The 17,500-nt window shown below is 41.5% G+C and overlaps 35 non-coding genes across 35 annotated transcripts; all 35 read left to right on the plus strand.

Annotated features, from left to right (window-relative positions):
* Positions 1 to 733: 733 nt before the first annotated feature.
* On the plus strand, positions 734 to 805 carry trnag-ucc. The gene has a single exon. It is a non-coding gene; the product is annotated as a tRNA-Gly (tRNA).
* Positions 806 to 1,065: 260 nt separating this feature from the next.
* Positions 1,066 to 1,137, plus strand: trnaa-ugc. Its single transcript has one exon. It is a non-coding gene; the product is annotated as a tRNA-Ala (tRNA).
* Positions 1,138 to 1,772: 635 nt separating this feature from the next.
* Positions 1,773 to 1,844, plus strand: trnaa-ugc. The gene has a single exon. It is a non-coding gene; the product is annotated as a tRNA-Ala (tRNA).
* An 822-nt stretch (positions 1,845 to 2,666) lies between these two features.
* trnag-ucc lies at positions 2,667 to 2,738 on the plus strand. The gene has a single exon. It is a non-coding gene; the product is annotated as a tRNA-Gly (tRNA).
* Positions 2,739 to 2,998: 260 nt separating this feature from the next.
* trnaa-ugc lies at positions 2,999 to 3,070 on the plus strand. Its single transcript has one exon. It is a non-coding gene; the product is annotated as a tRNA-Ala (tRNA).
* Positions 3,071 to 3,374: 304 nt separating this feature from the next.
* trnag-ucc lies at positions 3,375 to 3,446 on the plus strand. Its single transcript has one exon. It is a non-coding gene; the product is annotated as a tRNA-Gly (tRNA).
* A 260-nt stretch (positions 3,447 to 3,706) lies between these two features.
* trnaa-ugc lies at positions 3,707 to 3,778 on the plus strand. Its single transcript has one exon. It is a non-coding gene; the product is annotated as a tRNA-Ala (tRNA).
* Positions 3,779 to 4,600: 822 nt separating this feature from the next.
* On the plus strand, positions 4,601 to 4,672 carry trnag-ucc. Its single transcript has one exon. It is a non-coding gene; the product is annotated as a tRNA-Gly (tRNA).
* A 260-nt stretch (positions 4,673 to 4,932) lies between these two features.
* Positions 4,933 to 5,004, plus strand: trnaa-ugc. The gene has a single exon. It is a non-coding gene; the product is annotated as a tRNA-Ala (tRNA).
* Positions 5,005 to 5,308: 304 nt separating this feature from the next.
* trnag-ucc lies at positions 5,309 to 5,380 on the plus strand. The gene has a single exon. It is a non-coding gene; the product is annotated as a tRNA-Gly (tRNA).
* A 260-nt stretch (positions 5,381 to 5,640) lies between these two features.
* Positions 5,641 to 5,712, plus strand: trnaa-ugc. The gene has a single exon. It is a non-coding gene; the product is annotated as a tRNA-Ala (tRNA).
* An 822-nt stretch (positions 5,713 to 6,534) lies between these two features.
* Positions 6,535 to 6,606, plus strand: trnag-ucc. The gene has a single exon. It is a non-coding gene; the product is annotated as a tRNA-Gly (tRNA).
* A 260-nt stretch (positions 6,607 to 6,866) lies between these two features.
* Positions 6,867 to 6,938, plus strand: trnaa-ugc. The gene has a single exon. It is a non-coding gene; the product is annotated as a tRNA-Ala (tRNA).
* A 304-nt stretch (positions 6,939 to 7,242) lies between these two features.
* Positions 7,243 to 7,314, plus strand: trnag-ucc. The gene has a single exon. It is a non-coding gene; the product is annotated as a tRNA-Gly (tRNA).
* Positions 7,315 to 7,574: 260 nt separating this feature from the next.
* On the plus strand, positions 7,575 to 7,646 carry trnaa-ugc. Its single transcript has one exon. It is a non-coding gene; the product is annotated as a tRNA-Ala (tRNA).
* Positions 7,647 to 8,468: 822 nt separating this feature from the next.
* trnag-ucc lies at positions 8,469 to 8,540 on the plus strand. The gene has a single exon. It is a non-coding gene; the product is annotated as a tRNA-Gly (tRNA).
* A 260-nt stretch (positions 8,541 to 8,800) lies between these two features.
* trnaa-ugc lies at positions 8,801 to 8,872 on the plus strand. Its single transcript has one exon. It is a non-coding gene; the product is annotated as a tRNA-Ala (tRNA).
* A 304-nt stretch (positions 8,873 to 9,176) lies between these two features.
* On the plus strand, positions 9,177 to 9,248 carry trnag-ucc. Its single transcript has one exon. It is a non-coding gene; the product is annotated as a tRNA-Gly (tRNA).
* Positions 9,249 to 9,508: 260 nt separating this feature from the next.
* Positions 9,509 to 9,580, plus strand: trnaa-ugc. Its single transcript has one exon. It is a non-coding gene; the product is annotated as a tRNA-Ala (tRNA).
* A 304-nt stretch (positions 9,581 to 9,884) lies between these two features.
* On the plus strand, positions 9,885 to 9,956 carry trnag-ucc. Its single transcript has one exon. It is a non-coding gene; the product is annotated as a tRNA-Gly (tRNA).
* Positions 9,957 to 10,216: 260 nt separating this feature from the next.
* On the plus strand, positions 10,217 to 10,288 carry trnaa-ugc. The gene has a single exon. It is a non-coding gene; the product is annotated as a tRNA-Ala (tRNA).
* Positions 10,289 to 11,110: 822 nt separating this feature from the next.
* trnag-ucc lies at positions 11,111 to 11,182 on the plus strand. Its single transcript has one exon. It is a non-coding gene; the product is annotated as a tRNA-Gly (tRNA).
* Positions 11,183 to 11,442: 260 nt separating this feature from the next.
* trnaa-ugc lies at positions 11,443 to 11,514 on the plus strand. The gene has a single exon. It is a non-coding gene; the product is annotated as a tRNA-Ala (tRNA).
* Positions 11,515 to 11,818: 304 nt separating this feature from the next.
* Positions 11,819 to 11,890, plus strand: trnag-ucc. The gene has a single exon. It is a non-coding gene; the product is annotated as a tRNA-Gly (tRNA).
* A 260-nt stretch (positions 11,891 to 12,150) lies between these two features.
* Positions 12,151 to 12,222, plus strand: trnaa-ugc. Its single transcript has one exon. It is a non-coding gene; the product is annotated as a tRNA-Ala (tRNA).
* Positions 12,223 to 12,526: 304 nt separating this feature from the next.
* Positions 12,527 to 12,598, plus strand: trnag-ucc. Its single transcript has one exon. It is a non-coding gene; the product is annotated as a tRNA-Gly (tRNA).
* Positions 12,599 to 12,858: 260 nt separating this feature from the next.
* Positions 12,859 to 12,930, plus strand: trnaa-ugc. The gene has a single exon. It is a non-coding gene; the product is annotated as a tRNA-Ala (tRNA).
* Positions 12,931 to 13,752: 822 nt separating this feature from the next.
* On the plus strand, positions 13,753 to 13,824 carry trnag-ucc. The gene has a single exon. It is a non-coding gene; the product is annotated as a tRNA-Gly (tRNA).
* A 260-nt stretch (positions 13,825 to 14,084) lies between these two features.
* Positions 14,085 to 14,156, plus strand: trnaa-ugc. Its single transcript has one exon. It is a non-coding gene; the product is annotated as a tRNA-Ala (tRNA).
* A 304-nt stretch (positions 14,157 to 14,460) lies between these two features.
* trnag-ucc lies at positions 14,461 to 14,532 on the plus strand. The gene has a single exon. It is a non-coding gene; the product is annotated as a tRNA-Gly (tRNA).
* A 260-nt stretch (positions 14,533 to 14,792) lies between these two features.
* trnaa-ugc lies at positions 14,793 to 14,864 on the plus strand. Its single transcript has one exon. It is a non-coding gene; the product is annotated as a tRNA-Ala (tRNA).
* An 822-nt stretch (positions 14,865 to 15,686) lies between these two features.
* Positions 15,687 to 15,758, plus strand: trnag-ucc. The gene has a single exon. It is a non-coding gene; the product is annotated as a tRNA-Gly (tRNA).
* Positions 15,759 to 16,018: 260 nt separating this feature from the next.
* On the plus strand, positions 16,019 to 16,090 carry trnaa-ugc. Its single transcript has one exon. It is a non-coding gene; the product is annotated as a tRNA-Ala (tRNA).
* Positions 16,091 to 16,911: 821 nt separating this feature from the next.
* On the plus strand, positions 16,912 to 16,983 carry trnag-ucc. The gene has a single exon. It is a non-coding gene; the product is annotated as a tRNA-Gly (tRNA).
* A 260-nt stretch (positions 16,984 to 17,243) lies between these two features.
* On the plus strand, positions 17,244 to 17,315 carry trnaa-ugc. The gene has a single exon. It is a non-coding gene; the product is annotated as a tRNA-Ala (tRNA).
* The last annotated feature ends 185 nt before the right edge of the window (positions 17,316 to 17,500 follow it).

The raw sequence follows: 17,500 nt of genomic DNA on the forward strand, positions 1-17,500 counted from the left end.
AAGTGCAATATTAACTTATCAAGCGTCTAACATCTCTGTGCACACCTTAACCATGTCCTGCTTTACTCAGCAATTGAGAAGGATCCGATCATTTGAGCAAATTTGTCTAGCAGTGTTGTGGGTTGTCGTGACCTCCTTGCATTAATGGCCAACAATGCAAAAATCACAGTCAATTTTCCCAGAAGCCCCAAACTTCGTGCTTCAAAATTGTAATCATGTTTTCCTAGAAAATTCCTTAAATAACTTTTATTATTAAGTTATTTGCCCAACCAGGTATGATAAAACATTAGATCTCTGTTATGTTACAAATAAGGGATCATATCAATCAATCAAGCGGCCTCCACTAGGATCCGCAGACACAGGCAGTGCACTGCGATTTGCATTTTGCCCCTGTCTGGGTTTTCTAACCAATTGAGAAGGTTATGAACATTCGTGCAAATTGGTATAACATCACATTTCGCGTTGTCGTGGCCGAGTGGTTAAGGCGATGGACTAGAAATCCATTGGGGTCTCCTCGCGCAGGTAGGCACGCGAAAGGCACATTTTAACGGTGGTAGCAAACCAATGACACAATCATTTTATACCAAATCGCAGATGTTCCTTCATGAACAATATTGTATTAATTCATAGGTACTTGAAGCCACCCGTCTCCACCAATGCATCTCTTAGCATTCATTTTCAGTCTCAATGCCCAGATGTGTTGCGAGAATTGCAGTGAATGCTTTTTGGTCCAGCGATGGTGGTATAGTGGTGAGCATAGCTGCCTTCCAAGCAGTTGACCTGGGTTCGATTCCCAGCCATCGCAGTCAATTTCTTCCTGTGATTTTATACTGTCGCATGCTTTATTTGTCAAGAAGTAAGCAGAAAGGTAACAAATGTGCAACTTATCCACTATGATTGACGGCATAGCAACGCAAGCATTTTGCCCAGGTTTGATTTCCAGCCACCGCAGTTGCATTTACAGGTTTTAAACTCATATACAACATTGACGTTACATGTTTTACCCAAGTTTCTTCTTTTATTCTGGGATCTCAGAAAAAAGTCCAAAAAATCTGAAAAACTTCAGGGGATGTAGCTCAGTGGTAGAGCGCATGCTTTGCATGTATGAGGCCCCGGGTTCAATCCCCGGCATCTCCAGCAGGTATGATGGTACAGTCTGTAATTCAGATTAAAAATATGTTACACTGTCAAAGGAAATGAAAGAATGCACCAAGTACTACAAAGGCAGCAAAGTGTCTTAACATCTCTGTGCACTTTACCCATGTCCAAACCAATGACGCATCGTGTTATACCAAATCGCAGATGTTCCTTCATGAAGAATATTGTATTAATTCATAGGTACTTGAAGCCACCTGTCTCCACCAATGCATCTCTTAGCATTCATTTTCAGTCTCAATGCCCAGATGTGTTGCGAGAATTGCAGTGAATGTTTTTTGCTCCAGCGATGGTGGATAGTGGTGAGCATAGCTGCCTTCCAAGCAGTTGACCTGGGTTTGATTCCCAGCCATCGCAGTCAATTTCTTCCTATGATTTTATACTGTCGCATGCTTTATTTGTCAAGAAGTAAGCAGAAAGGTAACAAATGTGCTACTTATCCACTATGATTGACAGCATAGCAACGCAAGCATTTTGCCCAGGTTTGATTTCCAGCCACCGCAGTTGCATTTACAGGTTTTAAACTCATATACAACATTGACGTTACATGTTTTACCCAAGTTTCTTCTTTTATTCTGGGATCTCAGAAAAAAGTCCAAAAAATCTAAAAACCTTCAGGGGATGTAGCTCAGTGGTAGAGCGCATGCTTTGCATGTATGAGGCCCCGGATTCAATCCCCGGCATCTCCAGCAGGTATTATGGTACAGTCATAGAGATGCGAAAGATATTACACTGACAGAGGCAACGAAAGAATGCAAGAACTATTATAATGGCAACAAAGTGCAATATTAACTTATCAAGCGTCTAACATCTCTGTGCACACCTTAACCATGTCCTGCTTTACTCAGCAATTGAGAAGGATCCGATCATTTGAGCAAATTTGTCTAGCAGTGTTGTGGGTTGTCGTGACCTCCTTGCATTAATGGCCAACAATGCAAAAATCACAGTCAATTTTCCCAGAAGCCCCAAACTTCGTGCTTCAAAATTGTAATCATGTTTTCCTAGAAAATTCCTTAAATAACTTTTATTATTAAGTTATTTGCCCAACCAGGTATGATAAAACATTAGATCTCTGTTATGTTACAAATAAGGGATCATATCAATCAATCAAGCGGCCTCCACTAGGATCCGCAGACACAGGCAGTGCACTGCGATTTGCATTTTGCCCCTGTCTGGGTTTTCTAACCAATTGAGAAGGTTATGAACATTCGTGCAAATTGGTATAACATCACATTTCGCGTTGTCGTGGCCGAGTGGTTAAGGCGATGGACTAGAAATCCATTGGGGTCTCCTCGCGCAGGTAGGCACGCGAAAGGCACATTTTAACGGTGGTAGCAAACCAATGACACAATCATTTTATACCAAATCGCAGATGTTCCTTCATGAACAATATTGTATTAATTCATAGGTACTTGAAGCCACCCGTCTCCACCAATGCATCTCTTAGCATTCATTTTCAGTCTCAATGCCCAGATGTGTTGCGAGAATTGCAGTGAATGCTTTTTGGTCCAGCGATGGTGGTATAGTGGTGAGCATAGCTGCCTTCCAAGCAGTTGACCTGGGTTCGATTCCCAGCCATCGCAGTCAATTTCTTCCTGTGATTTTATACTGTCGCATGCTTTATTTGTCAAGAAGTAAGCAGAAAGGTAACAAATGTGCAACTTATCCACTATGATTGACGGCATAGCAACGCAAGCATTTTGCCCAGGTTTGATTTCCAGCCACCGCAGTTGCATTTACAGGTTTTAAACTCATATACAACATTGACGTTACATATTTTACCCAAGTTTCTTCTTTTATTCTGGGATCTCAGAAAAAAGTCCAAAAAATCTAAAAAACTTCAGGGGATGTAGCTCAGTGGTAGAGCGCATGCTTTGCATGTATGAGGCCCTGGGTTCAATCCCCGGCATCTCCAGCAGGTATGATGGTACAGTCTGTAATTCAGATTAAAAATATGTTACACTGTCAAAGGAAATGAAAGAATGCACCAAGTACTACAAAGGCAGCAAAGTGTCTTAACATCTCTGTGCACTTTACCCATGTCCAAACCAATGACGCGTCGTGTTATACCAAATCGCAGATGTTACTTCATGAATAATATTGTATTAATTCATAGGTACTTGAAGCCACCTGTCTCCACCAATGCATCTCTTAGCATTCCTTTTCAGTCTCAATGCCCAGATGTGTTGCGAGAATTGCAGTGAATGTTTTTTGCTCCAGCGATGGTGGAATAGTGGTGAGCATAGCTGCCTTCCAAGCAGTTGACCTGGGTTTAATTCCCAGCCATCGCAGTCAATTTCTTCCTATGATTTTATACTGTCGCATGCTTTATTTGTCAAGAAGTAAGCAGAAAGGTAACAAATGTGCTACTTATCCACTATGATTGACAGCATAGCAACGCAAGCATTTTGCCCAGGTTTGATTTCCAGCCACCGCAGTTGCATTTACAGGTTTTAAACTCATATACAACATTGACGTTACATGTTTTACCCAAGTTTCTTCTTTTATTCTGGGATCTCAGAAAAAAGTCCAAAAAATCTAAAAACCTTCAGGGGATGTAGCTCAGTGGTAGAGCGCATGCTTTGCATGTATGAGGCCCCGGATTCAATCCCCGGCATCTCCAGCAGGTATTATGGTACAGTCATAGAGATGCGAAAGATATTACACTGACAGAGGCAACGAAAGAATGCAAGAACTATTATAATGGCAACAAAGTGCAATATTAACTTATCAAGCGTCTAACATCTCTGTGCACACCTTAACCATGTCCTGCTTTACTCAGCAATTGAGAAGGATCCGATCATTTGAGCAAATTTGTCTAGCAGTGTTGTGGGTTGTCGTGACCTCCTTGCATTAATGGCCAACAATGCAAAAATCACAGTCAATTTTCCCAGAAGCCCCAAACTTCGTGCTTCAAAATTGTAATCATGTTTTCCTAGAAAATTCCTTAAATAACTTTTATTATTAAGTTATTTGCCCAACCAGGTATGATAAAACATTAGATCTCTGTTATGTTACAAATAAGGGATCATATCAATCAATCAAGCGGCCTCCACTAGGATCCGCAGACACAGGCAGTGCACTGCGATTTGCATTTTGCCCCTGTCTGGGTTTTCTAACCAATTGAGAAGGTTATGAACATTCGTGCAAATTGGTATAACATCACATTTCGCGTTGTCGTGGCCGAGTGGTTAAGGCGATGGACTAGAAATCCATTGGGGTCTCCTCGCGCAGGTAGGCACGCGAAAGGCACATTTTAACGGTGGTAGCAAACCAATGACACAATCATTTTATACCAAATCGCAGATGTTCCTTCATGAACAATATTGTATTAATTCATAGGTACTTGAAGCCACCCGTCTCCACCAATGCATCTCTTAGCATTCATTTTCAGTCTCAATGCCCAGATGTGTTGCGAGAATTGCAGTGAATGCTTTTTGGTCCAGCGATGGTGGTATAGTGGTGAGCATAGCTGCCTTCCAAGCAGTTGACCTGGGTTCGATTCCCAGCCATCGCAGTCAATTTCTTCCTGTGATTTTATACTGTCGCATGCTTTATTTGTCAAGAAGTAAGCAGAAAGGTAACAAATGTGCAACTTATCCACTATGATTGACGGCATAGCAACGCAAGCATTTTGCCCAGGTTTGATTTCCAGCCACCGCAGTTGCATTTACAGGTTTTAAACTCATATACAACATTGACGTTACATGTTTTACCCAAGTTTCTTCTTTTATTCTGGGATCTCAGAAAAAAGTCCAAAAAATCTGAAAAACTTCAGGGGATGTAGCTCAGTGGTAGAGCGCATGCTTTGCATGTATGAGGCCCCGGGTTCAATCCCCGGCATCTCCAGCAGGTATGATGGTACAGTCTGTAATTCAGATTAAAAATATGTTACACTGTCAAAGGAAATGAAAGAATGCACCAAGTAGTACAAAGGCAGCAAAGTGTCTTAACATCTCTGTGCACTTTACCCATGTCCAAACCAATGACGCATCATGTTATACCAAATCGCAGATGTTCCTTCATGAAGAATATTGTATTAATTCATAGGTACTTGAAGCCACCTGTCTCCACCAATGCATCTCTTAGCATTCATTTTCAGTCTCAATGCCCAGATGTGTTGCGAGAATTGCAGTGAATGTTTTTTGCTCCAGCGATGGTGGTATAGTGGTGAGCATAGCTGCCTTCCAAGCAGTTGACCTGGGTTTGATTCCCAGCCATCGCAGTCAATTTCTTCCTATGATTTTATACTGTCGCATGCTTTATTTGTCAAGAAGTAAGCAGAAAGGTAACAAATGTGCTACTTATCCACTATGATTGACAGCATAGCAACGCAAGCATTTTGCCCAGGTTTGATTTCCAGCCACCGCAGTTGCATTTACAGGTTTTAAACTCATATACAACATTGACGTTACATGTTTTACCCAAGTTTCTTCTTTTATTCTGGGATCTCAGAAAAAAGTCCAAAAAATCTAAAAACCTTCAGGGGATGTAGCTCAGTGGTAGAGCGCATGCTTTGCATGTATGAGGCCCCGGATTCAATCCCCGGCATCTCCAGCAGGTATTATGGTACAGTCATAGAGATGCGAAAGATATTACACTGACAGAGGCAACGAAAGAATGCAAGAACTATTATAATGGCAACAAAGTGCAATATTAACTTATCAAGCGTCTAACATCTCTGTGCACACCTTAACCATGTCCTGCTTTACTCAGCAATTGAGAAGGATCCGATCATTTGAGCAAATTTGTCTAGCAGTGTTGTGGGTTGTCGTGACCTCCTTGCATTAATGGCCAACAATGCAAAAATCACAGTCAATTTTCCCAGAAGCCCCAAACTTCGTGCTTCAAAATTGTAATCATGTTTTCCTAGAAAATTCCTTAAATAACTTTTATTATTAAGTTATTTGCCCAACCAGGTATGATAAAACATTAGATCTCTGTTATGTTACAAATAAGGGATCATATCAATCAATCAAGCGGCCTCCACTAGGATCCGCAGACACAGGCAGTGCACTGCGATTTGCATTTTGCCCCTGTCTGGGTTTTCTAACCAATTGAGAAGGTTATGAACATTCGTGCAAATTGGTATAACATCACATTTCGCGTTGTCGTGGCCGAGTGGTTAAGGCGATGGACTAGAAATCCATTGGGGTCTCCTCGCGCAGGTAGGCACGCGAAAGGCACATTTTAACGGTGGTAGCAAACCAATGACACAATCATTTTATACCAAATCGCAGATGTTCCTTCATGAACAATATTGTATTAATTCATAGGTACTTGAAGCCACCCGTCTCCACCAATGCATCTCTTAGCATTCATTTTCAGTCTCAATGCCCAGATGTGTTGCGAGAATTGCAGTGAATGCTTTTTGGTCCAGCGATGGTGGTATAGTGGTGAGCATAGCTGCCTTCCAAGCAGTTGACCTGGGTTCGATTCCCAGCCATCGCAGTCAATTTCTTCCTGTGATTTTATACTGTCGCATGCTTTATTTGTCAAGAAGTAAGCAGAAAGGTAACAAATGTGCAACTTATCCACTATGATTGACGGCATAGCAACGCAAGCATTTTGCCCAGGTTTGATTTCCAGCCACCGCAGTTGCATTTACAGGTTTTAAACTCATATACAACATTGACGTTACATGTTTTACCCAAGTTTCTTCTTTTATTCTGGGATCTCAGAAAAAAGTCCAAAAAATCTGAAAAACTTCAGGGGATGTAGCTCAGTGGTAGAGCGCATGCTTTGCATGTATGAGGCCCCGGGTTCAATCCCCGGCATCTCCAGCAGGTATGATGGTACAGTCTGTAATTCAGATTAAAAATATGTTACACTGTCAAAGGAAATGAAAGAATGCACCAAGTACTACAAAGGCAGCAAAGTGTCTTAACATCTCTGTGCACTTTACCCATGTCCAAACCAATGACGCATCATGTTATACCAAATCGCAGATGTTCCTTCATGAAGAATATTGTATTAATTCATAGGTACTTGAAGCCACCTGTCTCCACCAATGCATCTCTTAGCATTCATTTTCAGTCTCAATGCCCAGATGTGTTGCGAGAATTGCAGTGAATGTTTTTTGCTCCAGCGATGGTGGTATAGTGGTGAGCATAGCTGCCTTCCAAGCAGTTGACCTGGGTTTGATTCCCAGCCATCGCAGTCAATTTCTTCCTATGATTTTATACTGTCGCATGCTTTATTTGTCAAGAAGTAAGCAGAAAGGTAACAAATGTGCTACTTATCCACTATGATTGACAGCATAGCAACGCAAGCATTTTGCCCAGGTTTGATTTCCAGCCACCGCAGTTGCATTTACAGGTTTTAAACTCATATACAACATTGACGTTACATGTTTTACCCAAGTTTCTTCTTTTATTCTGGGATCTCAGAAAAAAGTCCAAAAAATCTAAAAACCTTCAGGGGATGTAGCTCAGTGGTAGAGCGCATGCTTTGCATGTATGAGGCCCCGGATTCAATCCCCGGCATCTCCAGCAGGTATTATGGTACAGTCATAGAGATGCGAAAGATATTACACTGACAGAGGCAACGAAAGAATGCAAGAACTATTATAATGGCAACAAAGTGCAATATTAACTTATCAAGCGTCTAACATCTCTGTGCACACCTTAACCATGTCCTGCTTTACTCAGCAATTGAGAAGGATCCGATCATTTGAGCAAATTTGTCTAGCAGTGTTGTGGGTTGTCGTGACCTCCTTGCATTAATGGCCAACAATGCAAAAATCACAGTCAATTTTCCCAGAAGCCCCAAACTTCGTGCTTCAAAATTGTAATCATGTTTTCCTAGAAAATTCCTTAAATAACTTTTATTATTAAGTTATTTGCCCAACCAGGTATGATAAAACATTAGATCTCTGTTATGTTACAAATAAGGGATCATATCAATCAATCAAGCGGCCTCCACTAGGATCCGCAGACACAGGCAGTGCACTGCGATTTGCATTTTGCCCCTGTCTGGGTTTTCTAACCAATTGAGAAGGTTATGAACATTCGTGCAAATTGGTATAACATCACATTTCGCGTTGTCGTGGCCGAGTGGTTAAGGCGATGGACTAGAAATCCATTGGGGTCTCCTCGCGCAGGTAGGCACGCGAAAGGCACATTTTAACGGTGGTAGCAAACCAATGACACAATCATTTTATACCAAATCGCAGATGTTCCTTCATGAACAATATTGTATTAATTCATAGGTACTTGAAGCCACCCGTCTCCACCAATGCATCTCTTAGCATTCATTTTCAGTCTCAATGCCCAGATGTGTTGCGAGAATTGCAGTGAATGCTTTTTGGTCCAGCGATGGTGGTATAGTGGTGAGCATAGCTGCCTTCCAAGCAGTTGACCTGGGTTCGATTCCCAGCCATCGCAGTCAATTTCTTCCTGTGATTTTATACTGTCGCATGCTTTATTTGTCAAGAAGTAAGCAGAAAGGTAACAAATGTGCAACTTATCCACTATGATTGACGGCATAGCAACGCAAGCATTTTGCCCAGGTTTGATTTCCAGCCACCGCAGTTGCATTTACAGGTTTTAAACTCATATACAACATTGACGTTACATGTTTTACCCAAGTTTCTTCTTTTATTCTGGGATCTCAGAAAAAAGTCCAAAAAATCTAAAAAACTTCAGGGGATGTAGCTCAGTGGTAGAGCGCATGCTTTGCATGTATGAGGCCCTGGGTTCAATCCCCGGCATCTCCAGCAGGTATGATGGTACAGTCTGTAATTAAGATTAAAAATATGTTACACTGTCAAAGGAAATGAAAGAATGCACCAAGTACTACAAAGGCAGCAAAGTGTCTTAACATCTCTGTGCACTTTACCCATGTCCAAACCAATGACGCATCATGTTATACCAAATCGCAGATGTTCCTTCATGAAGAATATTGTATTAATTCATAGGTACTTGAAGCCACCTGTCTCCACCAATGCATCTCTTAGCATTCATTTTCAGTCTCAATGCCCAGATGTGTTGCGAGAATTGCAGTGAATGCTTTTTGGTCCAGCGATGGTGGTATAGTGGTGAGCATAGCTGCCTTCCAAGCAGTTGACCTGGGTTCGATTCCCAGCCATCGCAGTCAATTTCTTCCTGTGATTTTATACTGTCGCATGCTTTATTTGTCAAGAAGTAAGCAGAAAGGTAACAAATGTGCAACTTATCCACTATGATTGACGGCATAGCAACGCAAGCATTTTGCCCAGGTTTGATTTCCAGCCACCGCAGTTGCATTTACAGGTTTTAAACTCATATACAACATTGACGTTACATGTTTTACCCAAGTTTCTTCTTTTATTCTGGGATCTCAGAAAAAAGTCCAAAAAATCTAAAAAACTTCAGGGGATGTAGCTCAGTGGTAGAGCGCATGCTTTGCATGTATGAGGCCCCGGGTTCAATCCCCGGCATCTCCAGCAGGTATGATGGTACAGTCTGTAATTAAGATTAAAAATATGTTACACTGTCAAAGGAAATGAAAGAATGCACCAAGTACTACAAAGGCAGCAAAGTGTCTTAACATCTCTGTGCACTTTACCCATGTCCAAACCAATGACGCATCATGTTATACCAAATCGCAGATGTTCCTTCATGAAGAATATTGTATTAATTCATAGGTACTTGAAGCCACCTGTCTCCACCAATGCATCTCTTAGCATTCATTTTCAGTCTCAATGCCCAGATGTGTTGCGAGAATTGCAGTGAATGTTTTTTGCTCCAGCGATGGTGGTATAGTGGTGAGCATAGCTGCCTTCCAAGCAGTTGACCTGGGTTTGATTCCCAGCCATCGCAGTCAATTTCTTCCTATGATTTTATACTGTCGCATGCTTTATTTGTCAAGAAGTAAGCAGAAAGGTAACAAATGTGCTACTTATCCACTATGATTGACAGCATAGCAACGCAAGCATTTTGCCCAGGTTTGATTTCCAGCCACCGCAGTTGCATTTACAGGTTTTAAACTCATATACAACATTGACGTTACATGTTTTACCCAAGTTTCTTCTTTTATTCTGGGATCTCAGAAAAAAGTCCAAAAAATCTAAAAACCTTCAGGGGATGTAGCTCAGTGGTAGAGCGCATGCTTTGCATGTATGAGGCCCCGGATTCAATCCCCGGCATCTCCAGCAGGTATTATGGTACAGTCATAGAGATGCGAAAGATATTACACTGACAGAGGCAACGAAAGAATGCAAGAACTATTATAATGGCAACAAAGTGCAATATTAACTTATCAAGCGTCTAACATCTCTGTGCACACCTTAACCATGTCCTGCTTTACTCAGCAATTGAGAAGGATCCGATCATTTGAGCAAATTTGTCTAGCAGTGTTGTGGGTTGTCGTGACCTCCTTGCATTAATGGCCAACAATGCAAAAATCACAGTCAATTTTCCCAGAAGCCCCAAACTTCGTGCTTCAAAATTGTAATCATGTTTTCCTAGAAAATTCCTTAAATAACTTTTATTATTAAGTTATTTGCCCAACCAGGTATGATAAAACATTAGATCTCTGTTATGTTACAAATAAGGGATCATATCAATCAATCAAGCGGCCTCCACTAGGATCCGCAGACACAGGCAGTGCACTGCGATTTGCATTTTGCCCCTGTCTGGGTTTTCTAACCAATTGAGAAGGTTATGAACATTCGTGCAAATTGGTATAACATCACATTTCGCGTTGTCGTGGCCGAGTGGTTAAGGCGATGGACTAGAAATCCATTGGGGTCTCCTCGCGCAGGTAGGCACGCGAAAGGCACATTTTAACGGTGGTAGCAAACCAATGACACAATCATTTTATACCAAATCGCAGATGTTCCTTCATGAACAATATTGTATTAATTCATAGGTACTTGAAGCCACCCGTCTCCACCAATGCATCTCTTAGCATTCATTTTCAGTCTCAATGCCCAGATGTGTTGCGAGAATTGCAGTGAATGCTTTTTGGTCCAGCGATGGTGGTATAGTGGTGAGCATAGCTGCCTTCCAAGCAGTTGACCTGGGTTCGATTCCCAGCCATCGCAGTCAATTTCTTCCTGTGATTTTATACTGTCGCATGCTTTATTTGTCAAGAAGTAAGCAGAAAGGTAACAAATGTGCAACTTATCCACTATGATTGACGGCATAGCAACGCAAGCATTTTGCCCAGGTTTGATTTCCAGCCACCGCAGTTGCATTTACAGGTTTTAAACTCATATACAACATTGACGTTACATGTTTTACCCAAGTTTCTTCTTTTATTCTGGGATCTCAGAAAAAAGTCCAAAAAATCTAAAAAACTTCAGGGGATGTAGCTCAGTGGTAGAGCGCATGCTTTGCATGTATGAGGCCCCGGGTTCAATCCCCGGCATCTCCAGCAGGTATGATGGTACAGTCTGTAATTAAGATTAAAAATATGTTACACTGTCAAAGGAAATGAAAGAATGCACCAAGTACTACAAAGGCAGCAAAGTGTCTTAACATCTCTGTGCACTTTACCCATGTCCAAACCAATGACGCATCATGTTATACCAAATCGCAGATGTTCCTTCATGAAGAATATTGTATTAATTCATAGGTACTTGAAGCCACCTGTCTCCACCAATGCATCTCTTAGCATTCATTTTCAGTCTCAATGCCCAGATGTGTTGCGAGAATTGCAGTGAATGTTTTTTGCTCCAGCGATGGTGGTATAGTGGTGAGCATAGCTGCCTTCCAAGCAGTTGACCTGGGTTCGATTCCCAGCCATCGCAGTCAATTTCTTCCTGTGATTTTATACTGTCGCATGCTTTATTTGTCAAGAAGTAAGCAGAAAGGTAACAAATGTGCTACTTATCCACTATGATTGACAGCATAGCAACGCAAGCATTTTGCCCAGGTTTGATTTCCAGCCACCGCAGTTGCATTTACAGGTTTTAAACTCATATACAACATTGACGTTACATGTTTTACCCAAGTTTCTTCTTTTATTCTGGGATCTCAGAAAAAAGTCCAAAAAATCTAAAAAACTTCAGGGGATGTAGCTCAGTGGTAGAGCGCATGCTTTGCATGTATGAGGCCCCGGGTTCAATCCCCGGCATCTCCAGCAGGTATGATGGTACAGTCTGTAATTAAGATTAAAAATATGTTACACTGTCAAAGGAAATGAAAGAATGCACCAAGTACTACAAAGGCAGCAAAGTGTCTTAACATCTCTGTGCACTTTACCCATGTCCAAACCAATGACGCATCATGTTATACCAAATCGCAGATGTTCCTTCATGAAGAATATTGTATTAATTCATAGGTACTTGAAGCCACCTGTCTCCACCAATGCATCTCTTAGCATTCATTTTCAGTCTCAATGCCCAGATGTGTTGCGAGAATTGCAGTGAATGTTTTTTGCTCCAGCGATGGTGGTATAGTGGTGAGCATAGCTGCCTTCCAAGCAGTTGACCTGGGTTTGATTCCCAGCCATCGCAGTCAATTTCTTCCTATGATTTTATACTGTCGCATGCTTTATTTGTCAAGAAGTAAGCAGAAAGGTAACAAATGTGCTACTTATCCACTATGATTGACAGCATAGCAACGCAAGCATTTTGCCCAGGTTTGATTTCCAGCCACCGCAGTTGCATTTACAGGTTTTAAACTCATATACAACATTGACGTTACATGTTTTACCCAAGTTTCTTCTTTTATTCTGGGATCTCAGAAAAAAGTCCAAAAAATCTAAAAACCTTCAGGGGATGTAGCTCAGTGGTAGAGCGCATGCTTTGCATGTATGAGGCCCCGGATTCAATCCCCGGCATCTCCAGCAGGTATTATGGTACAGTCATAGAGATGCGAAAGATATTACACTGACAGAGGCAACGAAAGAATGCAAGAACTATTATAATGGCAACAAAGTGCAATATTAACTTATCAAGCGTCTAACATCTCTGTGCACACCTTAACCATGTCCTGCTTTACTCAGCAATTGAGAAGGATCCGATCATTTGAGCAAATTTGTCTAGCAGTGTTGTGGGTTGTCGTGACCTCCTTGCATTAATGGCCAACAATGCAAAAATCACAGTCAATTTTCCCAGAAGCCCCAAACTTCGTGCTTCAAAATTGTAATCATGTTTTCCTAGAAAATTCCTTAAATAACTTTTATTATTAAGTTATTTGCCCAACCAGGTATGATAAAACATTAGATCTCTGTTATGTTACAAATAAGGGATCATATCAATCAATCAAGCGGCCTCCACTAGGATCCGCAGACACAGGCAGTGCACTGCGATTTGCATTTTGCCCCTGTCTGGGTTTTCTAACCAATTGAGAAGGTTATGAACATTCGTGCAAATTGGTATAACATCACATTTCGCGTTGTCGTGGCCGAGTGGTTAAGGCGATGGACTAGAAATCCATTGGGGTCTCCTCGCGCAGGTAGGCACGCGAAAGGCACATTTTAACGGTGGTAGCAAACCAATGACACAATCATTTTATACCAAATCGCAGATGTTCCTTCATGAACAATATTGTATTAATTCATAGGTACTTGAAGCCACCCGTCTCCACCAATGCATCTCTTAGCATTCATTTTCAGTCTCAATGCCCAGATGTGTTGCGAGAATTGCAGTGAATGCTTTTTGGTCCAGCGATGGTGGTATAGTGGTGAGCATAGCTGCCTTCCAAGCAGTTGACCTGGGTTCGATTCCCAGCCATCGCAGTCAATTTCTTCCTGTGATTTTATACTGTCGCATGCTTTATTTGTCAAGAAGTAAGCAGAAAGGTAACAAATGTGCAACTTATCCACTATGATTGACGGCATAGCAACGCAAGCATTTTGCCCAGGTTTGATTTCCAGCCACCGCAGTTGCATTTACAGGTTTTAAACTCATATACAACATTGACGTTACATGTTTTACCCAAGTTTCTTCTTTTATTCTGGGATCTCAGAAAAAAGTCCAAAAAATCTGAAAAACTTCAGCGGATGTAGCTCAGTGGTAGAGCGCATGCTTTGCATGTATGAGGCCCTGGGTTCAATCCCCGGCATCTCCAGCAGGTATGATGGTACAGTCTGTAATTAAGATTAAAAATATGTTACACTGTCAAAGGAAATGAAAGAATGCACCAAGTACTACAAAGGCAGCAAAGTGTCTTAACATCTCTGTGCACTTTACCCATGTCCAAACCAATGACGCATCATGTTATACCAAATCGCAGATGTTCCTTCATGAAGAATATTGTATTAATTCATAGGTACTTGAAGCCACCTGTCTCCACCAATGCATCTCTTAGCATTCCTTTTCAGTCTCAATGCCCAGATGTGTTGCGAGAATTGCAGTGAATGTTTTTTGCTCCAGCGATGGTGGAATAGTGGTGAGCATAGCTGCCTTCCAAGCAGTTGACCTGGGTTTAATTCCCAGCCATCGCAGTCAATTTCTTCCTATGATTTTATACTGTCGCATGCTTTATTTGTCAAGAAGTAAGCAGAAAGGTAACAAATGTGCTACTTATCCACTATGATTGACAGCATAGCAACGCAAGCATTTTGCCCAGGTTTGATTTCCAGCCACCGCAGTTGCATTTACAGGTTTTAAACTCATATACAACATTGACGTTACATGTTTTACCCAAGTTTCTTCTTTTATTCTGGGATCTCAGAAAAAAGTCCAAAAAATCTAAAAACCTTCAGGGGATGTAGCTCAGTGGTAGAGCGCATGCTTTGCATGTATGAGGCCCCGGATTCAATCCCCGGCATCTCCAGCAGGTATTATGGTACAGTCATAGAGATGCGAAAGATATTACACTGACAGAGGCAACGAAAGAATGCAAGAACTATTATAATGGCAACAAAGTGCAATATTAACTTATCAAGCGTCTAACATCTCTGTGCACACCTTAACCATGTCCTGCTTTACTCAGCAATTGAGAAGGATCCGATCATTTGAGCAAATTTGTCTAGCAGTGTTGTGGGTTGTCGTGACCTCCTTGCATTAATGGCCAACAATGCAAAAATCACAGTCAATTTTCCCAGAAGCCCCAAACTTCGTGCTTCAAAATTGTAATCATGTTTTCCTAGAAAATTCCTTAAATAACTTTTATTATTAAGTTATTTGCCCAACCAGGTATGATAAAACATTAGATCTCTGTTATGTTACAAATAAGGGATCATATCAATCAATCAAGCGGCCTCCACTAGGATCCGCAGACACAGGCAGTGCACTGCGATTTGCATTTTGCCCCTGTCTGGGTTTTCTAACCAATTGAGAAGGTTATGAACATTCGTGCAAATTGGTATAACATCACATTTCGCGTTGTCGTGGCCGAGTGGTTAAGGCGATGGACTAGAAATCCATTGGGGTCTCCTCGCGCAGGTAGGCACGCGAAAGGCACATTTTAACGGTGGTAGCAAACCAATGACACAATCATTTTATACCAAATCGCAGATGTTCCTTCATGAACAATATTGTATTAATTCATAGGTACTTGAAGCCACCCGTCTCCACCAATGCATCTCTTAGCATTCATTTTCAGTCTCAATGCCCAGATGTGTTGCGAGAATTGCAGTGAATGCTTTTTGGTCCAGCGATGGTGGTATAGTGGTGAGCATAGCTGCCTTCCAAGCAGTTGACCTGGGTTCGATTCCCAGCCATCGCAGTCAATTTCTTCCTGTGATTTTATACTGTCGCATGCTTTATTTGTCAAGAAGTAAGCAGAAAGGTAACAAATGTGCTACTTATCCACTATGATTGACGGCATAGCAACGCAAGCATTTTGCCCAGGTTTGATTTCCAGCCACCGCAGTTGCATTTACAGGTTTTAAACTCATATACAACATTGACGTTACATGTTTTACCCAAGTTTCTTCTTTTATTCTGGGATCTCAGAAAAAAGTCCAAAAAATCTAAAAACCTTCAGGGGATGTAGCTCAGTGGTAGAGCGCATGCTTTGCATGTATGAGGCCCCGGATTCAATCCCCGGCATCTCCAGCAGGTATTATGGTACAGTCATAGAGATGCGAAAGATATTACACTGACAGAGGCAACGAAAGAATGCAAGAACTATTATAATGGCAACAAAGTGCAATATTAACTTATCAAGCGTCTAACATCTCTGTGCACACCTTAACCATGTCCTGCTTTACTCAGCAATTGAGAAGGATCCAATCATTTGAGCAAATTTGTCTAGCAGTGTTGTGGGTTGTCGTGACCTCCTTGCATTAATGGCCAACAATGCAAAAATCACAGTCAATTTTCCCAGAAGCCCCAAACTTCGTGCTTCAAAATTGTAATCATGTTTTCCTAGAAAATTCCTTAAATAACTTTTATTATTAAGTTATTTGCCCAACCAGGTATGATAAAACATTAGATCTCTGTTATGTTACAAATAAGGGATCATATCAATCAATCAAGCGGCCTCCACTAGGATCCGCAGACACAGGCAGTGCACTGCGATTTGCATTTTGCCCCTGTCTGGGTTTTCTAACCAATTGAGAAGGTTATGAACATTCGTGCAAATTGGTATAACATCACATTTCGCGTTGTCGTGGCCGAGTGGTTAAGGCGATGGACTAGAAATCCATTGGGGTCTCCTCGCGCAGGTAGGCACGCGAAAGGCACATTTAACGGTGGTAGCAAACCAATGACACAATCATGTTATACCAAATCGCAGATGTTCCTTCATGAACAATATTGTATTAATTCATAGGTACTTGAAGCCACCCGTCTCCACCAATGCATCTCTTAGCATTCATTTTCAGTCTCAATGCCCAGATGTGTTGCGAGAATTGCAGTGAATGCTTTTTGGTCCAGCGATGGTGGTATAGTGGTGAGCATAGCTGCCTTCCAAGCAGTTGACCTGGGTTCGATTCCCAGCCATCGCAGTCAATTTCTTCCTGTGATTTTATACTGTCGCATGCTTTATTTGTCAAGAAGTAAGCAGAAAGGTAACAAATGTGCAACTTATCCACTATGATTGACGGCATAGCAACGCAAGCATTTTGCCCAGGTTTGATTTCCAGCCACCGCAGTTGCATTTACAGGTTTTAAACTCATATACAACATTGACGTTACATGTTTTACCCAAGTTTCTTCTTTTATTCTGGGATCTCAGAAAAAAGTCCAAAAAATCTGAAAAACTTCAGGGGATGTAGCTCAGTGGTAGAGCGCATGCTTTGCATGTATGAGGCCCCGGGTTCAATCCCCGGCATCTCCAGCAGGTATGATGGTACAGTCTGTAATTCAGATTAAAAATATGTTACACTGTCAAAGGAAATGAAAGAATGCACCAAGTAGTACAAAGGCAGCAAAGTGTCTTAACATCTCTGTGCACTTTACCCATGTCCAAACCAATGACGCATCGTGTTATACCAAATCGCAGATGTTACTTCATGAATAATA

The sequence above is a fragment of the Sander lucioperca genome, chromosome 8 (genome assembly GCF_008315115.2).
Source record: "Sander lucioperca isolate FBNREF2018 chromosome 8, SLUC_FBN_1.2, whole genome shotgun sequence".
NCBI classification, from domain to species: domain Eukaryota; kingdom Metazoa; phylum Chordata; class Actinopteri; order Perciformes; family Percidae; genus Sander; species Sander lucioperca.